The sequence below is a fragment of the Lissotriton helveticus genome, chromosome 6, assembly GCF_964261635.1.
Source record: "Lissotriton helveticus chromosome 6, aLisHel1.1, whole genome shotgun sequence".
NCBI classification, from domain to species: domain Eukaryota; kingdom Metazoa; phylum Chordata; class Amphibia; order Caudata; family Salamandridae; genus Lissotriton; species Lissotriton helveticus.
The window spans coordinates 365418624-365445615 of NC_136067.1; the positions used below are offsets into that span (position 1 = coordinate 365418624).

General features: G+C 52.8%; 20 non-coding genes and 5 pseudogenes across 20 annotated transcripts; all 25 read right to left on the minus strand.

Moving 5' to 3' along the window:
- Positions 1-156: 156 nt before the first annotated feature.
- Positions 157-365, minus strand: LOC144764398 (U2 spliceosomal RNA; annotated as a pseudogene).
- A 431-nt stretch (positions 366-796) lies between these two features.
- On the minus strand, positions 797-987 carry LOC144764500 (U2 spliceosomal RNA). Its single transcript, XR_013596571.1, has one exon. It is a non-coding gene; the product is annotated as a U2 spliceosomal RNA (small nuclear RNA).
- A 996-nt stretch (positions 988-1983) lies between these two features.
- LOC144764869 (U2 spliceosomal RNA) lies at positions 1984-2174 on the minus strand. Its single transcript, XR_013596895.1, has one exon. It is a non-coding gene; the product is annotated as a U2 spliceosomal RNA (small nuclear RNA).
- A 1004-nt stretch (positions 2175-3178) lies between these two features.
- LOC144764400 (U2 spliceosomal RNA) lies at positions 3179-3387 on the minus strand (annotated as a pseudogene).
- A 431-nt stretch (positions 3388-3818) lies between these two features.
- Positions 3819-4009, minus strand: LOC144764501 (U2 spliceosomal RNA). The gene has a single exon (XR_013596572.1). It is a non-coding gene; the product is annotated as a U2 spliceosomal RNA (small nuclear RNA).
- A 988-nt stretch (positions 4010-4997) lies between these two features.
- On the minus strand, positions 4998-5206 carry LOC144764401 (U2 spliceosomal RNA; annotated as a pseudogene).
- A 430-nt stretch (positions 5207-5636) lies between these two features.
- Positions 5637-5827, minus strand: LOC144764544 (U2 spliceosomal RNA). Its single transcript, XR_013596608.1, has one exon. It is a non-coding gene; the product is annotated as a U2 spliceosomal RNA (small nuclear RNA).
- A 996-nt stretch (positions 5828-6823) lies between these two features.
- On the minus strand, positions 6824-7014 carry LOC144764880 (U2 spliceosomal RNA). The gene has a single exon (XR_013596906.1). It is a non-coding gene; the product is annotated as a U2 spliceosomal RNA (small nuclear RNA).
- A 1028-nt stretch (positions 7015-8042) lies between these two features.
- On the minus strand, positions 8043-8251 carry LOC144764402 (U2 spliceosomal RNA; annotated as a pseudogene).
- A 441-nt stretch (positions 8252-8692) lies between these two features.
- Positions 8693-8883, minus strand: LOC144764503 (U2 spliceosomal RNA). The gene has a single exon (XR_013596573.1). It is a non-coding gene; the product is annotated as a U2 spliceosomal RNA (small nuclear RNA).
- Positions 8884-9879: 996 nt separating this feature from the next.
- On the minus strand, positions 9880-10070 carry LOC144764891 (U2 spliceosomal RNA). Its single transcript, XR_013596917.1, has one exon. It is a non-coding gene; the product is annotated as a U2 spliceosomal RNA (small nuclear RNA).
- A 989-nt stretch (positions 10071-11059) lies between these two features.
- On the minus strand, positions 11060-11250 carry LOC144764903 (U2 spliceosomal RNA). The gene has a single exon (XR_013596928.1). It is a non-coding gene; the product is annotated as a U2 spliceosomal RNA (small nuclear RNA).
- Positions 11251-12252: 1002 nt separating this feature from the next.
- LOC144764915 (U2 spliceosomal RNA) lies at positions 12253-12443 on the minus strand. Its single transcript, XR_013596939.1, has one exon. It is a non-coding gene; the product is annotated as a U2 spliceosomal RNA (small nuclear RNA).
- Positions 12444-13442: 999 nt separating this feature from the next.
- On the minus strand, positions 13443-13633 carry LOC144764926 (U2 spliceosomal RNA). The gene has a single exon (XR_013596950.1). It is a non-coding gene; the product is annotated as a U2 spliceosomal RNA (small nuclear RNA).
- Positions 13634-14632: 999 nt separating this feature from the next.
- Positions 14633-14823, minus strand: LOC144764938 (U2 spliceosomal RNA). Its single transcript, XR_013596961.1, has one exon. It is a non-coding gene; the product is annotated as a U2 spliceosomal RNA (small nuclear RNA).
- A 987-nt stretch (positions 14824-15810) lies between these two features.
- LOC144764950 (U2 spliceosomal RNA) lies at positions 15811-16001 on the minus strand. Its single transcript, XR_013596972.1, has one exon. It is a non-coding gene; the product is annotated as a U2 spliceosomal RNA (small nuclear RNA).
- Positions 16002-17021: 1020 nt separating this feature from the next.
- LOC144764403 (U2 spliceosomal RNA) lies at positions 17022-17230 on the minus strand (annotated as a pseudogene).
- A 441-nt stretch (positions 17231-17671) lies between these two features.
- Positions 17672-17862, minus strand: LOC144764504 (U2 spliceosomal RNA). Its single transcript, XR_013596574.1, has one exon. It is a non-coding gene; the product is annotated as a U2 spliceosomal RNA (small nuclear RNA).
- A 980-nt stretch (positions 17863-18842) lies between these two features.
- Positions 18843-19033, minus strand: LOC144764961 (U2 spliceosomal RNA). Its single transcript, XR_013596983.1, has one exon. It is a non-coding gene; the product is annotated as a U2 spliceosomal RNA (small nuclear RNA).
- A 989-nt stretch (positions 19034-20022) lies between these two features.
- LOC144764973 (U2 spliceosomal RNA) lies at positions 20023-20213 on the minus strand. Its single transcript, XR_013596994.1, has one exon. It is a non-coding gene; the product is annotated as a U2 spliceosomal RNA (small nuclear RNA).
- Positions 20214-21212: 999 nt separating this feature from the next.
- LOC144764985 (U2 spliceosomal RNA) lies at positions 21213-21403 on the minus strand. The gene has a single exon (XR_013597005.1). It is a non-coding gene; the product is annotated as a U2 spliceosomal RNA (small nuclear RNA).
- A 1002-nt stretch (positions 21404-22405) lies between these two features.
- LOC144764998 (U2 spliceosomal RNA) lies at positions 22406-22596 on the minus strand. The gene has a single exon (XR_013597016.1). It is a non-coding gene; the product is annotated as a U2 spliceosomal RNA (small nuclear RNA).
- Positions 22597-23595: 999 nt separating this feature from the next.
- LOC144765009 (U2 spliceosomal RNA) lies at positions 23596-23786 on the minus strand. Its single transcript, XR_013597027.1, has one exon. It is a non-coding gene; the product is annotated as a U2 spliceosomal RNA (small nuclear RNA).
- Positions 23787-24785: 999 nt separating this feature from the next.
- Positions 24786-24976, minus strand: LOC144765020 (U2 spliceosomal RNA). Its single transcript, XR_013597038.1, has one exon. It is a non-coding gene; the product is annotated as a U2 spliceosomal RNA (small nuclear RNA).
- A 987-nt stretch (positions 24977-25963) lies between these two features.
- LOC144765032 (U2 spliceosomal RNA) lies at positions 25964-26154 on the minus strand. The gene has a single exon (XR_013597049.1). It is a non-coding gene; the product is annotated as a U2 spliceosomal RNA (small nuclear RNA).
- Between the last annotated feature and the right edge of the window lie 838 nt (positions 26155-26992).

Below are 26992 nucleotides of genomic sequence, written 5' to 3' on the forward strand. Positions count from 1 at the left end.
AAATAAGTCAAATAAATACATGAATAAGGCAAGACACGGTGACCAGTTTGCTTTTATTCACACGCAAACACAATAGCGCCACTTTACAGGGTTTGGTAGTGGAGCGCTACTCTCGTTTTCTCGTCTATTTTTCAACAGCATTGTTTTCCCCGGGTGGGGAAGTGCACCATTCCTGGAGGTACTGCAATACCAGGTTGATGCGTGGAGTGGACAGAGCAAGCTCCTATTCCATCTCCCTGTTCCAAAAATCAATTTAATATATGGTCCCCAGATAGAGGACGTATCAGATATTAAACTGATAAGAACAGATTTTTTTTTTTTTTTTTTTTTTTTTCCTACCCGTCACACCCTCAGTCAGCAGGTCTGGCCAGTCTGCCACACCCGCCGGCCTCGCCCTTCAACCGAGCCGTCTCGCCTGGCCTACTTGCCCAGGGGGTACTAGGCATGGCTTATCTTTTCAGCCAACCCCGGTCTGTCCTGCTACTACCTCCATCCAGCAGCCAACCAGCCCAGCTGAAAGCGGGGAACCAATCCGCAGACAGCCATTAGCTGGTTGGCCTTGTGCCGGTCGGACCTAGGAGGGTTCGCCTGGACAGGGGGGCGACTTAGCCTTCCAGCCATGCCGTTCGGCCCTGTCGTTCCATCCAAGGTCATCAGCCCGGTTGTCAGCCAAAGCCGGTTGGCACAGCAGCCCAGTCTCGCCTGCTGACCTACGAAAAAAATCGCCATTCAGCCGGTCTGCCAGTCAGCCCCCACTGGGGTACTGCCCAACAGTCCAGCATGCCAGGCTACTAAAAACGTTATGACATTACTGTCATATGCGTAATGACATTGCTGTCATTGTCGATCCGGAACCGAATCTCGTTTCTACGTATTGGGAATATCATTGACACACAAAGTTCAATGAGAACATCCCAACTGACCGCCCTCCCCTAGGGGAGGCAAGTGAAACTACACTTGATCTTAGCCAAAAGGCCGAGAAGCGATAACCCGGGCCCATTCAGAATCAACGCCTCCCGAAGCAATCTACCTGGCTCACCCGGACTTGGGTCTTCCCTCGCACCGTCGCTGGCCGCCTTTCCGCCTCTTTTTCCGACTCCCAGCAAGGGATCAGTATGTCTGGGTGGAAAGGAGGCCCCGGCCTCAGGCCTTCTCCCGGCTCCCAGAGTCCTCCTCGGCTGTCGCCTCATCAGGCGTCACTTAGCATACCCACGTTGTCCTCTTTCTAGAATTTGCATGCCCCGCCCCTTCCTGCGCACTGCTTCCAGACGGCTGGCCAGAAAGCCTGGCAGCCAGGGGATGCTGGGAATCAGCCCAGGATGCCCTGGACAGCTCCCTGACCGGATATGGCCGGCCCCTCACCCTCGCTTGCCGGGGACACTGCTCCCCTGCAGCCTAAGGCCTATAGATAAGGCTTGGCCGTTCGTGGCCGTTCGTGGACGGGCGGGGCGGGCAGAGAAGGAAAAGGACTCTGTATTTTTCTTCTTGCTCAGAGAAGCCAAGGGCAGTGTCCACTTCTCTGCCAGCCTGCATGCCAGCCTGCCTGCCTCCCTCCCTCCCTTCCTCCCTCCCTCCCTTCCTCCCTCCCTCCCTCCCTCCCTCCCACTGACTTGCTGGGAACCTTCTTCCATTCGTTCCCCAGTGAAATGGATCCAAAATCACTGAAAGTCTGCTGCTGGAAAAACAGTCTTTTTCCGACGTTTGTCTCTTTTCAAAGTGCAGCGTCTGGATGGAGAAGGGGAGAAATAAAGAAATAATTTTTTATTTGTATTTTTTTTCGTAAACCCGAAAAATTCATAAATAAATAACGCACGGCCCGGGTGCGGCAAATAAGTCAAATAAATACATAAATAAGGCAAGACACAGTGACCAGTTTGCTTTTATTCACACGCAAACACAATAGCGCCACTTTACAGGGTTTGGTAGTGGAGCGCTACTCTCGTTTTCTCGTCTATTTTTCAACAGCATTGTTTTCCCCGGGTGGGGAAGTGCACCATTCCTGGAGGTACTGCAATACCAGGTTGATGCGTGGAGTGGACAGAGCAAGCTCCTATTCCATCTCCCTGTTCCAAAAATCAATTTAATATATGGTCCCCAGATAGAGGACGTATCAGATATTAAACTGATAAGAACAGATACTACACTTGATCTTAGCCAAAAGGCCGAGAAGCGATAACCAGAATGGTGCCAGAATTAACGCCTCCCGAAGAAATCCACCTGGCTGACCCGGACCGGGGTCTTCCCTTGCACCGTCGCTGGACGCCCTTTCGCCTCTTTTTCAGACTCCCAGCAAGAGTTCATCATGTGCCGGTGGAAAGGAGGTCCCGGCCACAGGCCTTCTCCCGGCTCCCAGAGTCCTCCTGGGCTGTCGCCTCATTAGGCGTCACTTAGCATACCCACGTTGTCCTCTTTCTAGTATTTGCATGCCCCGCCCCTTCCTGCGCACTGCTTCCAGCCGGCTGGCCAGAAAGCCTGGCAGCCAGGGGATGCTGGGAAGCAGCCCAGGATGCCCTGGACAGCTCCCGGACCGGAAATGGACGGCACCTGGCCCCTCGCCCTCGCTTGCCGGGGACACTACTCCCCTGCAGCCTAAGGCCTATAGATAAGGCTTGGCCGTTCGTGGCCGTTCGGGGACGGGCGGGGCGGGCAGAGAAGGAAAAGGACTCTGTATTTTTCTTCTTGCTCAGAGAAGCCAAGGGCAGTGTCCACTTCTCTGCCAGCCTGCATGCCAGCCAGCCTGCCTGCCTGCCTCCCTCCACTTCCTCCCTCCCTCCCTCCCTCCCTCCCTCCCACTGACTTGCTGGGAACCTTCTTCCATTCGTTCCCCAGTGAAATGGATCCAAAATCACTGAAAGTCTGCTGCTGGAAAAACAATCTTTTTCCGACGTTTGTTTCTTTTCAAAGTGCAGCGTCTGGATGGAGAAGGGGAGAAAAAAAGAAATAATTTTTTATTTGTATTTTTTTTCGTAAACCCGAAAAATTAATAAATAAATAAATAAATAACGCACGGCCCGGGTGCGGCAAATAAGTCAAATAAATACATGAATAAGGCAAGACACGGTGACCAGTTTGCTTTTATTCACACGCAAACACAATAGCGCCACTTTACAGGGTTTGGTAGTGGAGCGCTACTCTCGTTTTCTCGTCTATTTTTCAACAGCATTGTTTTCCCCGGGTGGGGAAGTGCACCATTCCTGGAGGTACTGCAATACCAGGTTGATGCGTGGAGTGGACAGAGCAAGCTCCTATTCCATCTCCCTGTTCCAAAAATCAATTTAATATATGGTCCCCAGATAGAGGACGTATCAGATATTAAACTGATAAGAACAGATTTTTTTTTTTTTTTTTTTTTTTTTCCTACCCGTCACACCCTCAGTCAGCAGGTCTGGCCAGTCTGCCACACCCGCCGGCCTCGCCCTTCAACCGAGCCGTCTCGCCTGGCCTACTTGCCCAGGGGGTACTAGGCATGGCTTATCTTTTCAGCCAACCCCGGTCTGTCCTGCTACTACCTCCATCCAGCAGCCAACCAGCCCAGCTGAAAGCGGGGAACCAATCCGCAGACAGCCATTAGCTGGTTGGCCTTGTGCCGGTCGGACCTAGGAGGGTTCGCCTGGACAGGGGGGCGACTTAGCCTTCCAGCCATGCCGTTCGGCCCTGTCGTTCCATCCAAGGTCATCAGCCCGGTTGTCAGCCAAAGCCGGTTGGCACAGCAGCCCAGTCTCGCCTGCTGACCTACGAAAAAAATCGCCATTCAGCCGGTCTGCCAGTCAGCCCCCACTGGGGTACTGCCCAACAGTCCAGCATGCCAGGCTACTAAAAACGTTATGACATTACTGTCATATGCGTAATGACATTGCTGTCATTGTCGATCCGGAACCGAATCTCGTTTCTACGTATTGGGAATATCATTGACACACAAAGTTCAATGAGAACATCCCAACTGACCGCCCTCCCCTAGGGGAGGCAAGTGAAACTACACTTGATCTTAGCCAAAAGGCCGAGAAGCGATAACCCGGGCCCATTCAGAATCAACGCCTCCCGAAGCAATCTACCTGGCTCACCCGGACTTGGGTCTTCCCTCGCACCGTCGCTGGCCGCCTTTCCGCCTCTTTTTCCGACTCCCAGCAAGGGATCAGTATGTCTGGGTGGAAAGGAGGCCCCGGCCTCAGGCCTTCTCCCGGCTCCCAGAGTCCTCCTCGGCTGTCGCCTCATCAGGCGTCACTTAGCATACCCACGTTGTCCTCTTTCTAGAATTTGCATGCCCCGCCCCTTCCTGCGCACTGCTTCCAGACGGCTGGCCAGAAAGCCTGGCAGCCAGGGGATGCTGGGAATCAGCCCAGGATGCCCTGGACAGCTCCCTGACCGGATATGGCCGGCCCCTCACCCTCGCTTGCCGGGGACACTGCTCCCCTGCAGCCTAAGGCCTATAGATAAGGCTTGGCCGTTCGTGGCCGTTCGTGGACGGGCGGGGCAGGCAGAGAAGGAAAAGGACTCTGTATTTTTCTTCTTGCTCAGAGAAGCCAAGGGCAGTGTCCACTTCTCTGCCAGCCTGCATGCCAGCCAGCCAGCCTGCCTGCCTGCCTCCCTCCCTCCCTTCCTCCCTCCCTCCCTCCCTCCCACTGACTTGCTGGGAACCTTCTTCCATTCGTTCCCCAGTGAAATGGATCCAAAATCACTGAAAGTCTGCTGCTGGAAAAACAGTCTTTTTCCGACGTTTGTCTCTTTTCAAAGTGCAGCGTCTGGATGGAGAAGGGGAGAAATAAAGAAATAATTTTTTATTTGTATTTTTTTTCGTAAACCCGAAAAATTCATAAATAAATAACGCACGGCCCGGGTGCGGCAAATAAGTCAAATAAATACATAAATAAGGCAAGACACAGTGACCAGTTTGCTTTTATTCACACGCAAACACAATAGCGCCACTTTACAGGGTTTGGTAGTGGAGCGCTACTCTCGTTTTCTCGTCTATTTTTCAACAGCATTGTTTTCCCCGGGTGGGGAAGTGCACCATTCCTGGAGGTACTGCAATACCAGGTTGATGCGTGGAGTGGACAGAGCAAGCTCCTATTCCATCTCCCTGTTCCAAAAATCAATTTAATATATGGTCCCCAGATAGAGGACGTATCAGATATTAAACTGATAAGAACAGATTTTTTTTTTTTTTTTTTTTTTTTTCCTACCCGTCACACCCTCAGTCAGCAGGTCTGGCCAGTCTGCCACACCCGCCGGCCTCGCCCTTCAACCGAGCCGTCTCGCCTGGCCTACTTGCCCAGGGGGTACTAGGCATGGCTTATCTTTTCAGCCAACCCCGGTCTGTCCTGCTACTACCTCCATCCAGCAGCCAACCAGCCCAGCTGAAAGCGGGGAACCAATCCGCAGACAGCCATTAGCTGGTTGGCCTTGTGCCGGTCGGACCTAGGAGGGTTCGCCTGGACAGGGGGGCGACTTAGCCTTCCAGCCATGCCGTTCGGCCCTGTCGTTCCATCCAAGGTCATCAGCCCGGTTGTCAGCCAAAGCCGGTTGGCACAGCAGCCCAGTCTCGCCTGCTGACCTACGAAAAAAATCGCCATTCAGCCGGTCTGCCAGTCAGCCCCCACTGGGGTACTGCCCAACAGTCCAGCATGCCAGGCTACTAAAAACGTTATACATTACTGTCATATGCGTAATGACATTGCTGTCATTGTCGATCCGGAACCGAATCTCGTTTCTACGTATTGGGAATATCATTGACACACAAAGTTCAATGAGAACATCCCAACTGACCGCCCTCCCCTAGGGGAGGCAAGTGAAACTACACTTGATCTTAGCCAAAAGGCCGAGAAGCGATAACCCGGGCCCATTCAGAATCAACGCCTCCCGAAGCAATCTACCTGGCTCACCCGGACTTGGGTCTTCCCTCGCACCGTCGCTGGCCGCCTTTCCGCCTCTTTTTCCGACTCCCAGCAAGGGATCAGTATGTCTGGGTGGAAAGGAGGCCCCGGCCTCAGGCCTTCTCCCGGCTCCCAGAGTCCTCCTCGGCTGTCGCCTCATCAGGCGTCACTTAGCATACCCACGTTGTCCTCTTTCTAGAATTTGCATGCCCCGCCCCTTCCTGCGCACTGCTTCCAGACGGCTGGCCAGAAAGCCTGGCAGCCAGGGGATGCTGGGAATCAGCCCAGGATGCCCTGGACAGCTCCCTGACCGGATATGGCCGGCCCCTCACCCTCGCTTGCCGGGGACACTGCTCCCCTGCAGCCTAAGGCCTATAGATAAGGCTTGGCCGTTCGTGGCCGTTCGTGGACGGGCGGGGCGGGCAGAGAAGGAAAAGGACTCTGTATTTTTCTTCTTGCTCAGAGAAGCCAAGGGCAGTGTCCACTTCTCTGCCAGCCTGCATGCCAGCCAGCCAGCCTGCCTGCCTGCCTCCCTCCCTCCCTTCCTCCCTCCCTCCCTCCCTCCCTCCCTCCCACTGACTTGCTGGGAACCTTCTTCCATTCGTTCCCCAGTGAAATGGATCCAAAATCACTGAAAGTCTGCTGCTGGAAAAACAGTCTTTTTCCGACGTTTGTCTCTTTTCAAAGTGCAGCGTCTGGATGGAGAAGGGGAGAAATAAAGAAATAATTTTTTATTTGTATTTTTTTTCGTAAACCCGAAAAATTCATAAATAAATAACGCACGGCCCGGGTGCGGCAAATAAGTCAAATAAATACATAAATAAGGCAAGACACAGTGACCAGTTTGCTTTTATTCACACGCAAACACAATAGCGCCACTTTACAGGGTTTGGTAGTGGAGCGCTACTCTCGTTTTCTCGTCTATTTTTCAACAGCATTGTTTTCCCCGGGTGGGGAAGTGCACCATTCCTGGAGGTACTGCAATACCAGGTTGATGCGTGGAGTGGACAGAGCAAGCTCCTATTCCATCTCCCTGTTCCAAAAATCAATTTAATATATGGTCCCCAGATAGAGGACGTATCAGATATTAAACTGATAAGAACAGATACTACACTTGATCTTAGCCAAAAGGCCGAGAAGCGATAACCAGAATGGTGCCAGAATTAACGCCTCCCGAAGAAATCCACCTGGCTGACCCGGACCGGGGTCTTCCCTTGCACCGTCGCTGGACGCCCTTTCGCCTCTTTTTCAGACTCCCAGCAAGAGTTCATCATGTGCCGGTGGAAAGGAGGTCCCGGCCACAGGCCTTCTCCCGGCTCCCAGAGTCCTCCTGGGCTGTCGCCTCATTAGGCGTCACTTAGCATACCCACGTTGTCCTCTTTCTAGTATTTGCATGCCCCGCCCCTTCCTGCGCACTGCTTCCAGCCGGCTGGCCAGAAAGCCTGGCAGCCAGGGGATGCTGGGAAGCAGCCCAGGATGCCCTGGACAGCTCCCGGACCGGAAATGGACGGCACCTGGCCCCTCGCCCTCGCTTGCCGGGGACACTACTCCCCTGCAGCCTAAGGCCTATAGATAAGGCTTGGCCGTTCGTGGCCGTTCGTGGACGGGCGGGGCGGGCAGAGAAGGAAAAGGACTCTGTATTTTTCTTCTTGCTCAGAGAAGCCAAGGGCAGTGTCCACTTCTCTGCCAGCCTGCATGCCAGCCAGCCTGCCTGCCTGCCTCCCTCCACTTCCTCCCTCCCTCCCTCCCTCCCTCCCTCCCTCCCTCCCTCCCTCCCTCCCTCCCACTGACTTGCTGGGAACCTTCTTCCATTCGTTCCCCAGTGAAATGGATCCAAAATCACTGAAAGTCTGCTGCTGGAAAAACAATCTTTTTCCGACGTTTGTTTCTTTTCAAAGTGCAGCGTCTGGATGGAGAAGGGGAGAAAAAAAGAAATAATTTTTTATTTGTATTTTTTTTCGTAAACCCGAAAAATTAATAAATAAATAAATAAATAACGCACGGCCCGGGTGCGGCAAATAAGTCAAATAAATACATGAATAAGGCAAGACACGGTGACCAGTTTGCTTTTATTCACACGCAAACACAATAGCGCCACTTTACAGGGTTTGGTAGTGGAGCGCTACTCTCGTTTTCTCGTCTATTTTTCAACAGCATTGTTTTCCCCGGGTGGGGAAGTGCACCATTCCTGGAGGTACTGCAATACCAGGTTGATGCGTGGAGTGGACAGAGCAAGCTCCTATTCCATCTCCCTGTTCCAAAAATCAATTTAATATATGGTCCCCAGATAGAGGACGTATCAGATATTAAACTGATAAGAACAGATTTTTTTTTTTTTTTTTTTTTTTTTCCTACCCGTCACACCCTCAGTCAGCAGGTCTGGCCAGTCTGCCACACCCGCCGGCCTCGCCCTTCAACCGAGCCGTCTCGCCTGGCCTACTTGCCCAGGGGGTACTAGGCATGGCTTATCTTTTCAGCCAACCCCGGTCTGTCCTGCTACTACCTCCATCCAGCAGCCAACCAGCCCAGCTGAAAGCGGGGAACCAATCCGCAGACAGCCATTAGCTGGTTGGCCTTGTGCCGGTCTGTGCCGGTCGGACCTAGGAGGGTTCGCCTGGACAGGGGGGCGACTTAGCCTTCCAGCCATGCCGTTCGGCCCTGTCGTTCCATCCAAGGTCATCAGCCCGGTTGTCAGCCAAAGCCGGTTGGCACAGCAGCCCAGTCTCGCCTGCTGACCTACGAAAAAAATCGCCATTCAGCCGGTCTGCCAGTCAGCCCCCACTGGGGTACTGCCCAACAGTCCAGCATGCCAGGCTACTAAAAACGTTATGACATTACTGTCATATGCGTAATGACATTGCTGTCATTGTCGATCCGGAACCGAATCTCGTTTCTACGTATTGGGAATATCATTGACACACAAAGTTCAATGAGAACATCCCAACTGACCGCCCTCCCCTAGGGGAGGCAAGTGAAACTACACTTGATCTTAGCCAAAAGGCCGAGAAGCGATAACCCGGGCCCATTCAGAATCAACGCCTCCCGAAGCAATCTACCTGGCTCACCCGGACTTGGGTCTTCCCTCGCACCGTCGCTGGCCGCCTTTCCGCCTCTTTTTCCGACTCCCAGCAAGGGATCAGTATGTCTGGGTGGAAAGGAGGCCCCGGCCTCAGGCCTTCTCCCGGCTCCCAGAGTCCTCCTCGGCTGTCGCCTCATCAGGCGTCACTTAGCATACCCACGTTGTCCTCTTTCTAGAATTTGCATGCCCCGCCCCTTCCTGCGCACTGCTTCCAGACGGCTGGCCAGAAAGCCTGGCAGCCAGGGGATGCTGGGAATCAGCCCAGGATGCCCTGGACAGCTCCCTGACCGGATATGGCCGGCCCCTCACCCTCGCTTGCCGGGGACACTGCTCCCCTGCAGCCTAAGGCCTATAGATAAGGCTTGGCCGTTCGTGGCCGTTCGTGGACGGGCGGGGCGGGCAGAGAAGGAAAAGGACTCTGTATTTTTCTTCTTGCTCAGAGAAGCCAAGGGCAGTGTCCACTTCTCTGCCAGCCTGCATGCCAGCCTGCCTGCCTCCCTCCCTCCCTTCCTCCCTCCCTCCCTTCCTCCCTCCCTCCCTCCCTCCCTCCCACTGACTTGCTGGGAACCTTCTTCCATTCGTTCCCCAGTGAAATGGATCCAAAATCACTGAAAGTCTGCTGCTGGAAAAACAGTCTTTTTCCGACGTTTGTCTCTTTTCAAAGTGCAGCGTCTGGATGGAGAAGGGGAGAAATAAAGAAATAATTTTTTATTTGTATTTTTTTTCGTAAACCCGAAAAATTCATAAATAAATAACGCACGGCCCGGGTGCGGCAAATAAGTCAAATAAATACATAAATAAGGCAAGACACAGTGACCAGTTTGCTTTTATTCACACGCAAACACAATAGCGCCACTTTACAGGGTTTGGTAGTGGAGCGCTACTCTCGTTTTCTCGTCTATTTTTCAACAGCATTGTTTTCCCCGGGTGGGGAAGTGCACCATTCCTGGAGGTACTGCAATACCAGGTTGATGCGTGGAGTGGACAGAGCAAGCTCCTATTCCATCTCCCTGTTCCAAAAATCAATTTAATATATGGTCCCCAGATAGAGGACGTATCAGATATTAAACTGATAAGAACAGATACTACACTTGATCTTAGCCAAAAGGCCGAGAAGCGATAACCAGAATGGTGCCAGAATTAACGCCTCCCGAAGAAATCCACCTGGCTGACCCGGACCGGGGTCTTCCCTTGCACCGTCGCTGGACGCCCTTTCGCCTCTTTTTCAGACTCCCAGCAAGAGTTCATCATGTGCCGGTGGAAAGGAGGTCCCGGCCACAGGCCTTCTCCCGGCTCCCAGAGTCCTCCTGGGCTGTCGCCTCATTAGGCGTCACTTAGCATACCCACGTTGTCCTCTTTCTAGTATTTGCATGCCCCGCCCCTTCCTGCGCACTGCTTCCAGCCGGCTGGCCAGAAAGCCTGGCAGCCAGGGGATGCTGGGAAGCAGCCCAGGATGCCCTGGACAGCTCCCGGACCGGAAATGGACGGCACCTGGCCCCTCGCCCTCGCTTGCCGGGGACACTACTCCCCTGCAGCCTAAGGCCTATAGATAAGGCTTGGCCGTTCGTGGCCGTTCGGGGCGGGCAGAGAAGGAAAAGGACTCTGTATTTTTCTTCTTGCTCAGAGAAGCCAAGGGCAGTGTCCACTTCTCTGCCAGCCAGCCAGCCTGCCTGCCTGCCTGCCTCCCTCCCTCCCTCCCTCCCTCCCTGCCTCCCTCCCTCCATCCATCCTACTGACTTGCTGGGAACCTTCTTCCATTCGTTCCCCAGTGAAATGGATCCAAAACCAATGAAACTCTGCTGCTGGAAAAACAGTCTTTTTCCGACGTTTGTCTCTTTTCAAAGTGCAGCGTCTGGATGGAGAAGGGGAGAAATAAAGAAATAATTTTTTATTTGTATTTTTTTTCGTAAACCCGAAAAATTCATAAATAAATAACGCACGGCCCGGGTGCGGCAAATAAGTCAAATAAATACATAAATAAGGCAAGACACGGTGACCAGTTTGCTTTTATTCACACGCAAACACAATAGCGCCACTTTACAGGGTTTGGTAGTGGAGCGCTACTCTCGTTTTCTCGTCTATTTTTCAACAGCATTGTTTTCCCCGGGTGGGGAAGTGCACCATTCCTGGAGGTACTGCAATACCAGGTTGATGCGTGGAGTGGACAGAGCAAGCTCCTATTCCATCTCCCTGTTCCAAAAATCAATTTAATATATGGTCCCCAGATAGAGGACGTATCAGATATTAAACTGATAAGAACAGATACTACACTTGATCTTAGCCAAAAGGCCGAGAAGCGATAACCAGAATGGTGCCAGAATTAACGCCTCCCGAAGAAATCCACCTGGCTGACCCGGACCGGGGTCTTCCCTTGCACCGTCGCTGGACGCCCTTTCGCCTCTTTTTCAGACTCCCAGCAAGAGTTCATCATGTGCCGGTGGAAAGGAGGTCCCGGCCACAGGCCTTCTCCCGGCTCCCAGAGTCCTCCTGGGCTGTCGCCTCATTAGGCGTCACTTAGCATACCCACGTTGTCCTCTTTCTAGTATTTGCATGCCCCGCCCCTTCCTGCGCACTGCTTCCAGCCGGCTGGCCAGAAAGCCTGGCAGCCAGGGGATGCTGGGAAGCAGCCCAGGATGCCCTGGACAGCTCCCGGACCGGAAATGGACGGCACCTGGCCCCTCGCCCTCGCTTGCCGGGGACACTACTCCCCTGCAGCCTAAGGCCTATAGATAAGGCTTGGCCGTTCGTGGCCGTTCGGGGACGGGCGGGGCGGGCAGAGAAGGAAAAGGACTCTGTATTTTTCTTCTTGCTCAGAGAAGCCAAGGGCAGTGTCCACTTCTCTGCCTGCCAGCCAGCCAGCCTGCCTGCCTGCCTCCCTCCCTCCCTCCCTCCCTCCCTCCCTCCCTCCATCCATCCATCCTACTGACTTGCTGGGAACCTTCTTCCATTCGTTCCCCAGTGAAATGGATCCAAAACCAATGAAACTCTGCTGCTGGAAAAACAGTCTTTTTCCGACGTTTATCTCTTTTCAAAGTGCAGCGTCTGGATGGAGAAGGGGAGAAATAAAGAAATAATTTTTTATTTGTATTTTTTTTCGTAAACCCGAAAAATTCATAAATAAATAACGCACGGCCCGGGTGCGGCAAATAAGTCAAATAAATACATAAATAAGGCAAGACACGGTGACCAGTTTGCTTTTATTCACACGCAAACACAATAGCGCCACTTTACAGGGTTTGGTAGTGGAGCGCTACTCTCGTTTTCTCGTCTATTTTTCAACAGCATTGTTGTTTTCCCCGGGTGGGGAAGTGCACCATTCCTGGAGGTACTGCAATACCAGGTTGATGCGTGGAGTGGACAGAGCAAGCTCCTATTCCATCTCCCTGTTCCAAAAATCAATTTAATATATGGTCCCCAGATAGAGGACGTATCAGATATTAAACTGATAAGAACAGATACTACACTTGATCTTAGCCAAAAGGCCGAGAAGCGATAACCAGAATGGTGCCAGAATTAACGCCTCCCGAAGAAATCCACCTGGCTGACCCGGACCGGGGTCTTCCCTTGCACCGTCGCTGGACGCCCTTTCGCCTCTTTTTCAGACTCCCAGCAAGAGTTCATCATGTGCCGGTGGAAAGGAGGTCCCGGCCACAGGCCTTCTCCCGGCTCCCAGAGTCCTCCTGGGCTGTCGCCTCATTAGGCGTCACTTAGCATACCCACGTTGTCCTCTTTCTAGTATTTGCATGCCCCGCCCCTTCCTGCGCACTGCTTCCAGCCGGCTGGCCAGAAAGCCTGGCAGCCAGGGGATGCTGGGAAGCAGCCCAGGATGCCCTGGACAGCTCCCGGACCGGAAATGGACGGCACCTGGCCCCTCGCCCTCGCTTGCCGGGGACACTACTCCCCTGCAGCCTAAGGCCTATAGATAAGGCTTGGCCGTTCGTGGCCGTTCGGGGACGGGCGGGGCGGGCAGAGAAGGAAAAGGACTCTGTATTTTTCTTCTTGCTCAGAGAAGCCAAGGGCAGTGTCCACTTCTCTGCCAGCCAGCCAGCCTGCCTGCCTGCCTGCCTCCCTCCCTCCCTCCCTCCCTCCCTGCCTCCCTCCCTCCATCCATCCTACTGACTTGCTGGGAACCTTCTTCCATTCGTTCCCCAGTGAAATGGATCCAAAACCAATGAAACTCTGCTGCTGGAAAAACAGTCTTTTTCCGACGTTTGTCTCTTTTCAAAGTGCAGCGTCTGGATGGAGAAGGGGAGAAATAAAGAAATAATTTTTTATTTGTATTTTTTTTCGTAAACCCGAAAAATTCATAAATAAATAACGCACGGCCCGGGTGCGGCAAATAAGTCAAATAAATACATAAATAAGGCAAGACACGGTGACCAGTTTGCTTTTATTCACACGCAAACACAATAGCGCCACTTTACAGGGTTTGGTAGTGGAGCGCTACTCTCGTTTTCTCGTCTATTTTTCAACAGCATTGTTTTCCCCGGGTGGGGAAGTGCACCATTCCTGGAGGTACTGCAATACCAGGTTGATGCGTGGAGTGGACAGAGCAAGCTCCTATTCCATCTCCCTGTTCCAAAAATCAATTTAATATATGGTCCCCAGATAGAGGACGTATCAGATATTAAACTGATAAGAACAGATACTACACTTGATCTTAGCCAAAAGGCCGAGAAGCGATAACCAGAATGGTGCCAGAATTAACGCCTCCCGAAGAAATCCACCTGGCTGACCCGGACCGGGGTCTTCCCTTGCACCGTCGCTGGACGCCCTTTCGCCTCTTTTTCAGACTCCCAGCAAGAGTTCATCATGTGCCGGTGGAAAGGAGGTCCCGGCCACAGGCCTTCTCCCGGCTCCCAGAGTCCTCCTGGGCTGTCGCCTCATTAGGCGTCACTTAGCATACCCACTTTGTCCTCTTTCTAGTATTTGCATGCCCCGCCCCTTCCTGCGCACTGCTTCCAGCCGGCTGGCCAGAAAGCCTGGCAGCCAGGGGATGCTGGGAAGCAGCCCAGGATGCCCTGGACAGCTCCCGGACCGGAAATGGACGGCACCTGGCCCCTCGCCCTCGCTTGCCGGGGACACTACTCCCCTGCAGCCTAAGGCCTATAGATAAGGCTTGGCCGTTCGTGGCCGTTCGGGGACGGGCGGGGCGGGCAGAGAAGGAAAAGGACTCTGTATTTTTCTTCTTGCTCAGAGAAGCCAAGGGCAGTGTCCACTTCTCTGCCTGCCAGCCAGCCAGCCTGCCTGCCTGCCTCCCTCCCTCCCTCCCTCCCTCCCTCCCTCCCTCCATCCATCCATCCTACTGACTTGCTGGGAACCTTCTTCCATTCGTTCCCCAGTGAAATGGATCCAAAACCAATGAAACTCTGCTGCTGGAAAAACAGTCTTTTTCCGACGTTTGTCTCTTTTCAAAGTGCAGCGTCTGGATGGAGAAGGGGAGAAATAAAGAAATAATTTTTTATTTGTATTTTTTTTCGTAAACCCGAAAAATTCATAAATAAATAACGCACGGCCCGGGTGCGGCAAATAAGTCAAATAAATACATAAATAAGGCAAGACACGGTGACCAGTTTGCTTTTATTCACACGCAAACACAATAGCGCCACTTTACAGGGTTTGGTAGTGGAGCGCTACTCTCGTTTTCTCGTCTATTTTTCAACAGCATTGTTTTCCCCGGGTGGGGAAGTGCACCATTCCTGGAGGTACTGCAATACCAGGTTGATGCGTGGAGTGGACAGAGCAAGCTCCTATTCCATCTCCCTGTTCCAAAAATCAATTTAATATATGGTCCCCAGATAGAGGACGTATCAGATATTAAACTGATAAGAACAGATACTACACTTGATCTTAGCCAAAAGGCCGAGAAGCGATAACCAGAATGGTGCCAGAATTAACGCCTCCCGAAGAAATCCACCTGGCTGACCCGGACCGGGGTCTTCCCTTGCACCGTCGCTGGACGCCCTTTCGCCTCTTTTTCAGACTCCCAGCAAGAGTTCATCATGTGCCGGTGGAAAGGAGGTCCCGGCCACAGGCCTTCTCCCGGCTCCCAGAGTCCTCCTGGGCTGTCGCCTCATTAGGCGTCACTTAGCATACCCACGTTGTCCTCTTTCTAGTATTTGCATGCCCCGCCCCTTCCTGCGCACTGCTTCCAGCCGGCTGGCCAGAAAGCCTGGCAGCCAGGGGATGCTGGGAAGCAGCCCAGGATGCCCTGGACAGCTCCCGGACCGGAAATGGACGGCACCTGGCCCCTCGCCCTCGCTTGCCGGGGACACTACTCCCCTGCAGCCTAAGGCCTATAGATAAGGCTTGGCCGTTCGTGGCCGTTCGGGGACGGGCGGGGCGGGCAGAGAAGGAAAAGGACTCTGTATTTTTCTTCTTGCTCAGAGAAGCCAAGGGCAGTGTCCACTTCTCTGCCAGCCAGCCAGCCTGCCTGCCTGCCTGCCTCCCTCCCTCCCTGCCTCCCTCCCTCCATCCATCCTACTGACTTGCTGGGAACCTTCTTCCATTCGTTCCCCAGTGAAATGGATCCAAAACCAATGAAACTCTGCTGCTGGAAAAACAGTCTTTTTCCGACGTTTGTCTCTTTTCAAAGTGCAGCGTCTGGATGGAGAAGGGGAGAAATAAAGAAATAATTTTTTATTTGTATTTTTTTTCGTAAACCCGAAAAATTCATAAATAAATAACGCACGGCCCGGGTGCGGCAAATAAGTCAAATAAATACATAAATAAGGCAAGACACAGTGACCAGTTTGCTTTTATTCACACGCAAACACAATAGCGCCACTTTACAGGGTTTGGTAGTGGAGCGCTACTCTCGTTTTCTCGTCTATTTTTCAACAGCATTGTTTTCCCCGGGTGGGGAAGTGCACCATTCCTGGAGGTACTGCAATACCAGGTTGATGCGTGGAGTGGACAGAGCAAGCTCCTATTCCATCTCCCTGTTCCAAAAATCAATTTAATATATGGTCCCCAGATAGAGGACGTATCAGATATTAAACTGATAAGAACAGATACTACACTTGATCTTAGCCAAAAGGCCGAGAAGCGATAACCAGAATGGTGCCAGAATTAACGCCTCCCGAAGAAATCCACCTGGCTGACCCGGACCGGGGTCTTCCCTTGCACCGTCGCTGGACGCCCTTTCGCCTCTTTTTCAGACTCCCAGCAAGAGTTCATCATGTGCCGGTGGAAAGGAGGTCCCGGCCACAGGCCTTCTCCCGGCTCCCAGAGTCCTCCTGGGCTGTCGCCTCATTAGGCGTCACTTAGCATACCCACGTTGTCCTCTTTCTAGTATTTGCATGCCCCGCCCCTTCCTGCGCACTGCTTCCAGCCGGCTGGCCAGAAAGCCTGGCAGCCAGGGGATGCTGGGAAGCAGCCCAGGATGCCCTGGACAGCTCCCGGACCGGAAATGGACGGCACCTGGCCCCTCGCCCTCGCTTGCCGGGGACACTACTCCCCTGCAGCCTAAGGCCTATAGATAAGGCTTGGCCGTTCGTGGCCGTTCGTGGACGGGCGGGGCGGGCAGAGAAGGAAAAGGACTCTGTATTTTTCTTCTTGCTCAGAGAAGCCAAGGGCAGTGTCCACTTCTCTGCCAGCCTGCATGCCAGCCAGCCTGCCTGCCTGCCTCCCTCCACTTCCTCCCTCCCTCCCTCCCTCCCTCCCTCCCTCCCTCCCTCCCTCCCACTGACTTGCTGGGAACCTTCTTCCATTCGTTCCCCAGTGAAATGGATCCAAAATCACTGAAAGTCTGCTGCTGGAAAAACAATCTTTTTCCGACGTTTGTTTCTTTTCAAAGTGCAGCGTCTGGATGGAGAAGGGGAGAAAAAAAGAAATAATTTTTTATTTGTATTTTTTTTCGTAAACCCGAAAAATTAATAAATAAATAAATAAATAACGCACGGCCCGGGTGCGGCAAATAAGTCAAATAAATACATGAATAAGGCAAGACACGGTGACCAGTTTGCTTTTATTCACACGCAAACACAATAGCGCCACTTTACAGGGTTTGGTAGTGGAGCGCTACTCTCGTTTTCTCGTCTATTTTTCAACAGCATTGTTTTCCCCGGGTGGGGAAGTGCACCATTCCTGGAGGTACTGCAATACCAGGTTGATGCGTGGAGTGGACAGAGCAAGCTCCTATTCCATCTCCCTGTTCCAAAAATCAATTTAATATATGGTCCCCAGATAGAGGACGTATCAGATATTAAACTGATAAGAACAGATTTTTTTTTTTTTTTTTTTTTTTTTCCTACCCGTCACACCCTCAGTCAGCAGGTCTGGCCAGTCTGCCACACCCGCCGGCCTCGCCCTTCAACCGAGCCGTCTCGCCTGGCCTACTTGCCCAGGGGGTACTAGGCATGGCTTATCTTTTCAGCCAACCCCGGTCTGTCCTGCTACTACCTCCATCCAGCAGCCAACCAGCCCAGCTGAAAGCGGGGAACCAATCCGCAGACAGCCATTAGCTGGTTGGCCTTGTGCCGGTCTGTGCCGGTCGGACCTAGGAGGGTTCGCCTGGACAGGGGGGCGACTTAGCCTTCCAGCCATGCCGTTCGGCCCTGTCGTTCCATCCAAGGTCATCAGCCCGGTTGTCAGCCAAAGCCGGTTGGCACAGCAGCCCAGTCTCGCCTGCTGACCTACGAAAAAAATCGCCATTCAGCCGGTCTGCCAGTCAGCCCCCACTGGGGTACTGCCCAACAGTCCAGCATGCCAGGCTACTAAAAACGTTATGACATTACTGTCATATGCGTAATGACATTGCTGTCATTGTCGATCCGGAACCGAATCTCGTTTCTACGTATTGGGAATATCATTGACACACAAAGTTCAATGAGAACATCCCAACTGACCGCCCTCCCCTAGGGGAGGCAAGTGAAACTACACTTGATCTTAGCCAAAAGGCCGAGAAGCGATAACCCGGGCCCATTCAGAATCAACGCCTCCCGAAGCAATCTACCTGGCTCACCCGGACTTGGGTCTTCCCTCGCACCGTCGCTGGCCGCCTTTCCGCCTCTTTTTCCGACTCCCAGCAAGGGATCAGTATGTCTGGGTGGAAAGGAGGCCCCGGCCTCAGGCCTTCTCCCGGCTCCCAGAGTCCTCCTCGGCTGTCGCCTCATCAGGCGTCACTTAGCATACCCACGTTGTCCTCTTTCTAGAATTTGCATGCCCCGCCCCTTCCTGCGCACTGCTTCCAGACGGCTGGCCAGAAAGCCTGGCAGCCAGGGGATGCTGGGAATCAGCCCAGGATGCCCTGGACAGCTCCCTGACCGGATATGGCCGGCCCCTCACCCTCGCTTGCCGGGGACACTGCTCCCCTGCAGCCTAAGGCCTATAGATAAGGCTTGGCCGTTCGTGGCCGTTCGTGGACGGGCGGGGCGGGCAGAGAAGGAAAAGGACTCTGTATTTTTCTTCTTGCTCAGAGAAGCCAAGGGCAGTGTCCACTTCTCTGCCTGCCAGCCAGCCTGCCTCCCTCCCTCCCTCCCTCCCTCCCTCCCTCCCTCCATCCATCCATCCTACTGACTTGCTGGGAACCTTCTTCCATTCGTTCCCCAGTGAAATGGATCCAAAACCAATGAAACTCTGCTGCTGGAAAAACAGTCTTTTTCCGACGTTTGTCTCTTTTCAAAGTGCAGCGTCTGGATGGAGAAGGGGAGAAATAAAGAAATAATTTTTTATTTGTATTTTTTTTCGTAAACCCGAAAAATTCATAAATAAATAACGCACGGCCCGGGTGCGGCAAATAAGTCAAATAAATACATAAATAAGGCAAGACACGGTGACCAGTTTGCTTTTATTCACACGCAAACACAATAGCGCCACTTTACAGGGTTTGGTAGTGGAGCGCTACTCTCGTTTTCTCGTCTATTTTTCAACAGCATTGTTTTCCCCGGGTGGGGAAGTGCACCATTCCTGGAGGTACTGCAATACCAGGTTGATGCGTGGAGTGGACAGAGCAAGCTCCTATTCCATCTCCCTGTTCCAAAAATCAATTTAATATATGGTCCCCAGATAGAGGACGTATCAGATATTAAACTGATAAGAACAGATACTACACTTGATCTTAGCCAAAAGGCCGAGAAGCGATAACCAGAATGGTGCCAGAATTAACGCCTCCCGAAGAAATCCACCTGGCTGACCCGGACCGGGGTCTTCCCTTGCACCGTCGCTGGACGCCCTTTCGCCTCTTTTTCAGACTCCCAGCAAGAGTTCATCATGTGCCGGTGGAAAGGAGGTCCCGGCCACAGGCCTTCTCCCGGCTCCCAGAGTCCTCCTGGGCTGTCGCCTCATTAGGCGTCACTTAGCATACCCACGTTGTCCTCTTTCTAGTATTTGCATGCCCCGCCCCTTCCTGCGCACTGCTTCCAGCCGGCTGGCCAGAAAGCCTGGCAGCCAGGGGATGCTGGGAAGCAGCCCAGGATGCCCTGGACAGCTCCCGGACCGGAAATGGACGGCACCTGGCCCCTCGCCCTCGCTTGCCGGGGACACTACTCCCCTGCAGCCTAAGGCCTATAGATAAGGCTTGGCCGTTCGTGGCCGTTCGGGGCGGGCAGAGAAGGAAAAGGACTCTGTATTTTTCTTCTTGCTCAGAGAAGCCAAGGGCAGTGTCCACTTCTCTGCCAGCCAGCCAGCCTGCCTGCCTGCCTGCCTCCCTCCCTCCCTCCCTCCCTCCCTGCCTCCCTCCCTCCATCCATCCTACTGACTTGCTGGGAACCTTCTTCCATTCGTTCCCCAGTGAAATGGATCCAAAACCAATGAAACTCTGCTGCTGGAAAAACAGTCTTTTTCCGACGTTTGTCTCTTTTCAAAGTGCAGCGTCTGGATGGAGAAGGGGAGAAATAAAGAAATAATTTTTTATTTGTATTTTTTTTCGTAAACCCGAAAAATTCATAAATAAATAACGCACGGCCCGGGTGCGGCAAATAAGTCAAATAAATACATAAATAAGGCAAGACACGGTGACCAGTTTGCTTTTATTCACACGCAAACACAATAGCGCCACTTTACAGGGTTTGGTAGTGGAGCGCTACTCTCGTTTTCTCGTCTATTTTTCAACAGCATTGTTTTCCCCGGGTGGGGAAGTGCACCATTCCTGGAGGTACTGCAATACCAGGTTGATGCGTGGAGTGGACAGAGCAAGCTCCTATTCCATCTCCCTGTTCCAAAAATCAATTTAATATATGGTCCCCAGATAGAGGACGTATCAGATATTAAACTGATAAGAACAGATACTACACTTGATCTTAGCCAAAAGGCCGAGAAGCGATAACCAGAATGGTGCCAGAATTAACGCCTCCCGAAGAAATCCACCTGGCTGACCCGGACCGGGGTCTTCCCTTGCACCGTCGCTGGACGCCCTTTCGCCTCTTTTTCAGACTCCCAGCAAGAGTTCATCATGTGCCGGTGGAAAGGAGGTCCCGGCCACAGGCCTTCTCCCGGCTCCCAGAGTCCTCCTGGGCTGTCGCCTCATTAGGCGTCACTTAGCATACCCACGTTGTCCTCTTTCTAGTATTTGCATGCCCCGCCCCTTCCTGCGCACTGCTTCCAGCCGGCTGGCCAGAAAGCCTGGCAGCCAGGGGATGCTGGGAAGCAGCCCAGGATGCCCTGGACAGCTCCCGGACCGGAAATGGACGGCACCTGGCCCCTCGCCCTCGCTTGCCGGGGACACTACTCCCCTGCAGCCTAAGGCCTATAGATAAGGCTTGGCCGTTCGTGGCCGTTCGGGGACGGGCGGGGCGGGCAGAGAAGGAAAAGGACTCTGTATTTTTCTTCTTGCTCAGAGAAGCCAAGGGCAGTGTCCACTTCTCTGCCTGCCAGCCAGCCAGCCTGCCTGCCTGCCTCCCTCCCTCCCTCCCTCCCTCCCTCCCTCCCTCCATCCATCCATCCTACTGACTTGCTGGGAACCTTCTTCCATTCGTTCCCCAGTGAAATGGATCCAAAACCAATGAAACTCTGCTGCTGGAAAAACAGTCTTTTTCCGACGTTTATCTCTTTTCAAAGTGCAGCGTCTGGATGGAGAAGGGGAGAAATAAAGAAATAATTTTTTATTTGTATTTTTTTTCGTAAACCCGAAAAATTCATAAATAAATAACGCACGGCCCGGGTGCGGCAAATAAGTCAAATAAATACATAAATAAGGCAAGACACGGTGACCAGTTTGCTTTTATTCACACGCAAACACAATAGCGCCACTTTACAGGGTTTGGTAGTGGAGCGCTACTCTCGTTTTCTCGTCTATTTTTCAACAGCATTGTTTTCCCCGGGTGGGGAAGTGCACCATTCCTGGAGGTACTGCAATACCAGGTTGATGCGTGGAGTGGACAGAGCAAGCTCCTATTCCATCTCCCTGTTCCAAAAATCAATTTAATATATGGTCCCCAGATAGAGGACGTATCAGATATTAAACTGATAAGAACAGATACTACACTTGATCTTAGCCAAAAGGCCGAGAAGCGATAACCAGAATGGTGCCAGAATTAACGCCTCCCGAAGAAATCCACCTGGCTGACCCGGACCGGGGTCTTCCCTTGCACCGTCGCTGGACGCCCTTTCGCCTCTTTTTCAGACTCCCAGCAAGAGTTCATCATGTGCCGGTGGAAAGGAGGTCCCGGCCACAGGCCTTCTCCCGGCTCCCAGAGTCCTCCTGGGCTGTCGCCTCATTAGGCGTCACTTAGCATACCCACGTTGTCCTCTTTCTAGTATTTGCATGCCCCGCCCCTTCCTGCGCACTGCTTCCAGCCGGCTGGCCAGAAAGCCTGGCAGCCAGGGGATGCTGGGAAGCAGCCCAGGATGCCCTGGACAGCTCCCGGACCGGAAATGGACGGCACCTGGCCCCTCGCCCTCGCTTGCCGGGGACACTACTCCCCTGCAGCCTAAGGCCTATAGATAAGGCTTGGCCGTTCGTGGCCGTTCGGGGACGGGCGGGGCGGGCAGAGAAGGAAAAGGACTCTGTATTTTTCTTCTTGCTCAGAGAAGCCAAGGGCAGTGTCCACTTCTCTGCCTGCCAGCCAGCCAGCCTGCCTGCCTGCCTCCCTCCCTCCCTCCCTCCCTCCCTCCCTCCCTCCATCCATCCATCCTACTGACTTGCTGGGAACCTTCTTCCATTCGTTCCCCAGTGAAATGGATCCAAAACCAATGAAACTCTGCTGCTGGAAAAACAGTCTTTTTCCGACGTTTATCTCTTTTCAAAGTGCAGCGTCTGGATGGAGAAGGGGAGAAATAAAGAAATAATTTTTTATTTGTATTTTTTTTCGTAAACCCGAAAAATTCATAAATAAATAACGCACGGCCCGGGTGCGGCAAATAAGTCAAATAAATACATAAATAAGGCAAGACACGGTGACCAGTTTGCTTTTATTCACACGCAAACACAATAGCGCCACTTTACAGGGTTTGGTAGTGGAGCGCTACTCTCGTTTTCTCATCTATTTTTCAACAGCATTGTTGTTTTCCCCGGGTGGGGAAGTGCACCATTCCTGGAGGTACTGCAATACCAGGTTGATGCGTGGAGTGGACAGAGCAAGCTCCTATTCCATCTCCCTGTTCCAAAAATCAATTTAATATATGGTCCCCAGATAGAGGACGTATCAGATATTAAACTGATAAGAACAGATACTACACTTGATCTTAGCCAAAAGGCCGAGAAGCGATAACCAGAATGGTGCCAGAATTAACGCCTCCCGAAGAAATCCACCTGGCTGACCCGGACCGGGGTCTTCCCTTGCACCGTCGCTGGACGCCCTTTCGCCTCTTTTTCAGACTCCCAGCAAGAGTTCATCATGTGCCGGTGGAAAGGAGGTCCCGGCCACAGGCCTTCTCCCGGCTCCCAGAGTCCTCCTGGGCTGTCGCCTCATTAGGCGTCACTTAGCATACCCACGTTGTCCTCTTTCTAGTATTTGCATGCCCCGCCCCTTCCTGCGCACTGCTTCCAGCCGGCTGGCCAGAAAGCCTGGCAGCCAGGGGATGCTGGGAAGCAGCCCAGGATGCCCTGGACAGCTCCCGGACCGGAAATGGACGGCACCTGGCCCCTCGCCCTCGCTTGCCGGGGACACTACTCCCCTGCAGCCTAAGGCCTATAGATAAGGCTTGGCCGTTCGTGGCCGTTCGGGGACGGGCGGGGCGGGCAGAGAAGGAAAAGGACTCTGTATTTTTCTTCTTGCTCAGAGAAGCCAAGGGCAGTGTCCACTTCTCTGCCAGCCAGCCAGCCTGCCTGCCTGCCTGCCTCCCTCCCTCCCTCCCTCCCTCCCTGCCTCCCTCCCTCCATCCATCCTACTGACTTGCTGGGAACCTTCTTCCATTCGTTCCCCAGTGAAATGGATCCAAAACCAATGAAACTCTGCTGCTGGAAAAACAGTCTTTTTCCGACGTTTGTCTCTTTTCAAAGTGCAGCGTCTGGATGGAGAAGGGGAGAAATAAAGAAATAATTTTTTATTTGTATTTTTTTTCGTAAACCCGAAAAATTCATAAATAAATAACGCACGGCCCGGGTGCGGCAAATAAGTCAAATAAATACATAAATAAGGCAAGACACGGTGACCAGTTTGCTTTTATTCACACGCAAACACAATAGCGCCACTTTACAGGGTTTGGTAGTGGAGCGCTACTCTCGTTTTCTCGTCTATTTTTCAACAGCATTGTTTTCCCCGGGTGGGGAAGTGCACCATTCCTGGAGGTACTGCAATACCAGGTTGATGCGTGGAGTGGACAGAGCAAGCTCCTATTCCATCTCCCTGTTCCAAAAATCAATTTAATATATGGTCCCCAGATAGAGGACGTATCAGATATTAAACTGATAAGAACAGATACTACACTTGATCTTAGCCAAAAGGCCGAGAAGCGATAACCAGAATGGTGCCAGAATTAACGCCTCCCGAAGAAATCCACCTGGCTGACCCGGACCGGGGTCTTCCCTTGCACCGTCGCTGGACGCCCTTTCGCCTCTTTTTCAGACTCCCAGCAAGAGTTCATCATGTGCCGGTGGAAAGGAGGTCCCGGCCACAGGCCTTCTCCCGGCTCCCAGAGTCCTCCTGGGCTGTCGCCTCATTAGGCGTCACTTAGCATACCCACTTTGTCCTCTTTCTAGTATTTGCATGCCCCGCCCCTTCCTGCGCACTGCTTCCAGCCGGCTGGCCAGAAAGCCTGGCAGCCAGGGGATGCTGGGAAGCAGCCCAGGATGCCCTGGACAGCTCCCGGACCGGAAATGGACGGCACCTGGCCCCTCGCCCTCGCTTGCCGGGGACACTACTCCCCTGCAGCCTAAGGCCTATAGATAAGGCTTGGCCGTTCGTGGCCGTTCGGGGACGGGCGGGGCGGGCAGAGAAGGAAAAGGACTCTGTATTTTTCTTCTTGCTCAGAGAAGCCAAGGGCAGTGTCCACTTCTCTGCCTGCCAGCCAGCCAGCCTGCCTGCCTGCCTCCCTCCCTCCCTCCCTCCCTCCCTCCCTCCCTCCATCCATCCATCCTACTGACTTGCTGGGAACCTTCTTCCATTCGTTCCCCAGTGAAATGGATCCAAAACCAATGAAACTCTGCTGCTGGAAAAACAGTCTTTTTCCGACGTTTGTCTCTTTTCAAAGTGCAGCGTCTGGATGGAGAAGGGGAGAAATAAAGAAATAATTTTTTATTTGTATTTTTTTTCGTAAACCCGAAAAATTCATAAATAAATAACGCACGGCCCGGGTGCGGCAAATAAGTCAAATAAATACATAAATAAGGCAAGACACGGTGACCAGTTTGCTTTTATTCACACGCAAACACAATAGCGCCACTTTACAGGGTTTGGTAGTGGAGCGCTACTCTCGTTTTCTCGTCTATTTTTCAACAGCATTGTTTTCCCCGGGTGGGGAAGTGCACCATTCCTGGAGGTACTGCAATACCAGGTTGATGCGTGGAGTGGACAGAGCAAGCTCCTATTCCATCTCCCTGTTCCAAAAATCAATTTAATATATGGTCCCCAGATAGAGGACGTATCAGATATTAAACTGATAAGAACAGATACTACACTTGATCTTAGCCAAAAGGCCGAGAAGCGATAACCAGAATGGTGCCAGAATTAACGCCTCCCGAAGAAATCCACCTGGCTGACCCGGACCGGGGTCTTCCCTTGCACCGTCGCTGGACGCCCTTTCGCCTCTTTTTCAGACTCCCAGCAAGAGTTCATCATGTGCCGGTGGAAAGGAGGTCCCGGCCACAGGCCTTCTCCCGGCTCCCAGAGTCCTCCTGGGCTGTCGCCTCATTAGGCGTCACTTAGCATACCCACGTTGTCCTCTTTCTAGTATTTGCATGCCCCGCCCCTTCCTGCGCACTGCTTCCAGCCGGCTGGCCAGAAAGCCTGGCAGCCAGGGGATGCTGGGAAGCAGCCCAGGATGCCCTGGACAGCTCCCGGACCGGAAATGGACGGCACCTGGCCCCTCGCCCTCGCTTGCCGGGGACACTACTCCCCTGCAGCCTAAGGCCTATAGATAAGGCTTGGCCGTTCGTGGCCGTTCGGGGACGGGCGGGGCGGGCAGAGAAGGAAAAGGACTCTGTATTTTTCTTCTTGCTCAGAGAAGCCAAGGGCAGTGTCCACTTCTCTGCCAGCCAGCCAGCCTGCCTGCCTGCCTGCCTCCCTCCCTCCCTGCCTCCCTCCCTCCATCCATCCTACTGACTTGCTGGGAACCTTCTTCCATTCGTTCCCCAGTGAAATGGATCCAAAACCAATGAAACTCTGCTGCTGGAAAAACAGTCTTTTTCCGACGTTTGTCTCTTTTCAAAGTGCAGCGTCTGGATGGAGAAGGGGAGAAATAAAGAAATAATTTTTTATTTGTATTTTTTTTCGTAAACCCGAAAAATTCATAAATAAATAACGCACGGCCCGGGTGCGGCAAATAAGTCAAATAAATACATAAATAAGGCAAGACACAGTGACCAGTTTGCTTTTATTCACACGCAAACACAATAGCGCCACTTTACAGGGTTTGGTAGTGGAGCGCTACTCTCGTTTTCTCGTCTATTTTTCAACAGCATTGTTTTCCCCGGGTGGGGAAGTGCACCATTCCTGGAGGTACTGCAATACCAGGTTGATGCGTGGAGTGGACAGAGCAAGCTCCTATTCCATCTCCCTGTTCCAAAAATCAATTTAATATATGGTCCCCAGATAGAGGACGTATCAGATATTAAACTGATAAGAACAGATACTACACTTGATCTTAGCCAAAAGGCCGAGAAGCGATAACCAGAATGGTGCCAGAATTAACGCCTCCCGAAGAAATCCACCTGGCTGACCCGGACCGGGGTCTTCCCTTGCACCGTCGCTGGACGCCCTTTCGCCTCTTTTTCAGACTCCCAGCAAGAGTTCATCATGTGCCGGTGGAAAGGAGGTCCCGGCCACAGGCCTTCTCCCGGCTCCCAGAGTCCTCCTGGGCTGTCGCCTCATTAGGCGTCACTTAGCATACCCACGTTGTCCTCTTTCTAGTATTTGCATGCCCCGCCCCTTCCTGCGCACTGCTTCCAGCCGGCTGGCCAGAAAGCCTGGCAGCCAGGGGATGCTGGGAAGCAGCCCAGGATGCCCTGGACAGCTCCCGGACCGGAAATGGACGGCACCTGGCCCCTCGCCCTCGCTTGCCGGGGACACTACTCCCCTGCAGCCTAAGGCCTATAGATAAGGCTTGGCCGTTCGTGGCCGTTCGTGGACGGGCGGGGCGGGCAGAGAAGGAAAAGGACTCTGTATTTTTCTTCTTGCTCAGAGAAGCCAAGGGCAGTGTCCACTTCTCTGCCAGCCTGCATGCCAGCCAGCCTGCCTGCCTGCCTCCCTCCACTTCCTCCCTCCCTCCCTCCCTCCCTCCCTCCCTCCCTCCCTCCCTCCCACTGACTTGCTGGGAACCTTCTTCCATTCGTTCCCCAGTGAAATGGATCCAAAATCACTGAAAGTCTGCTGCTGGAAAAACAATCTTTTTCCGACGTTTGTTTCTTTTCAAAGTGCAGCGTCTGGATGGAGAAGGGGAGAAAAAAAGAAATAATTTTTTATTTGTATTTTTTTTCGTAAACCCGAAAAATTAATAAATAAATAAA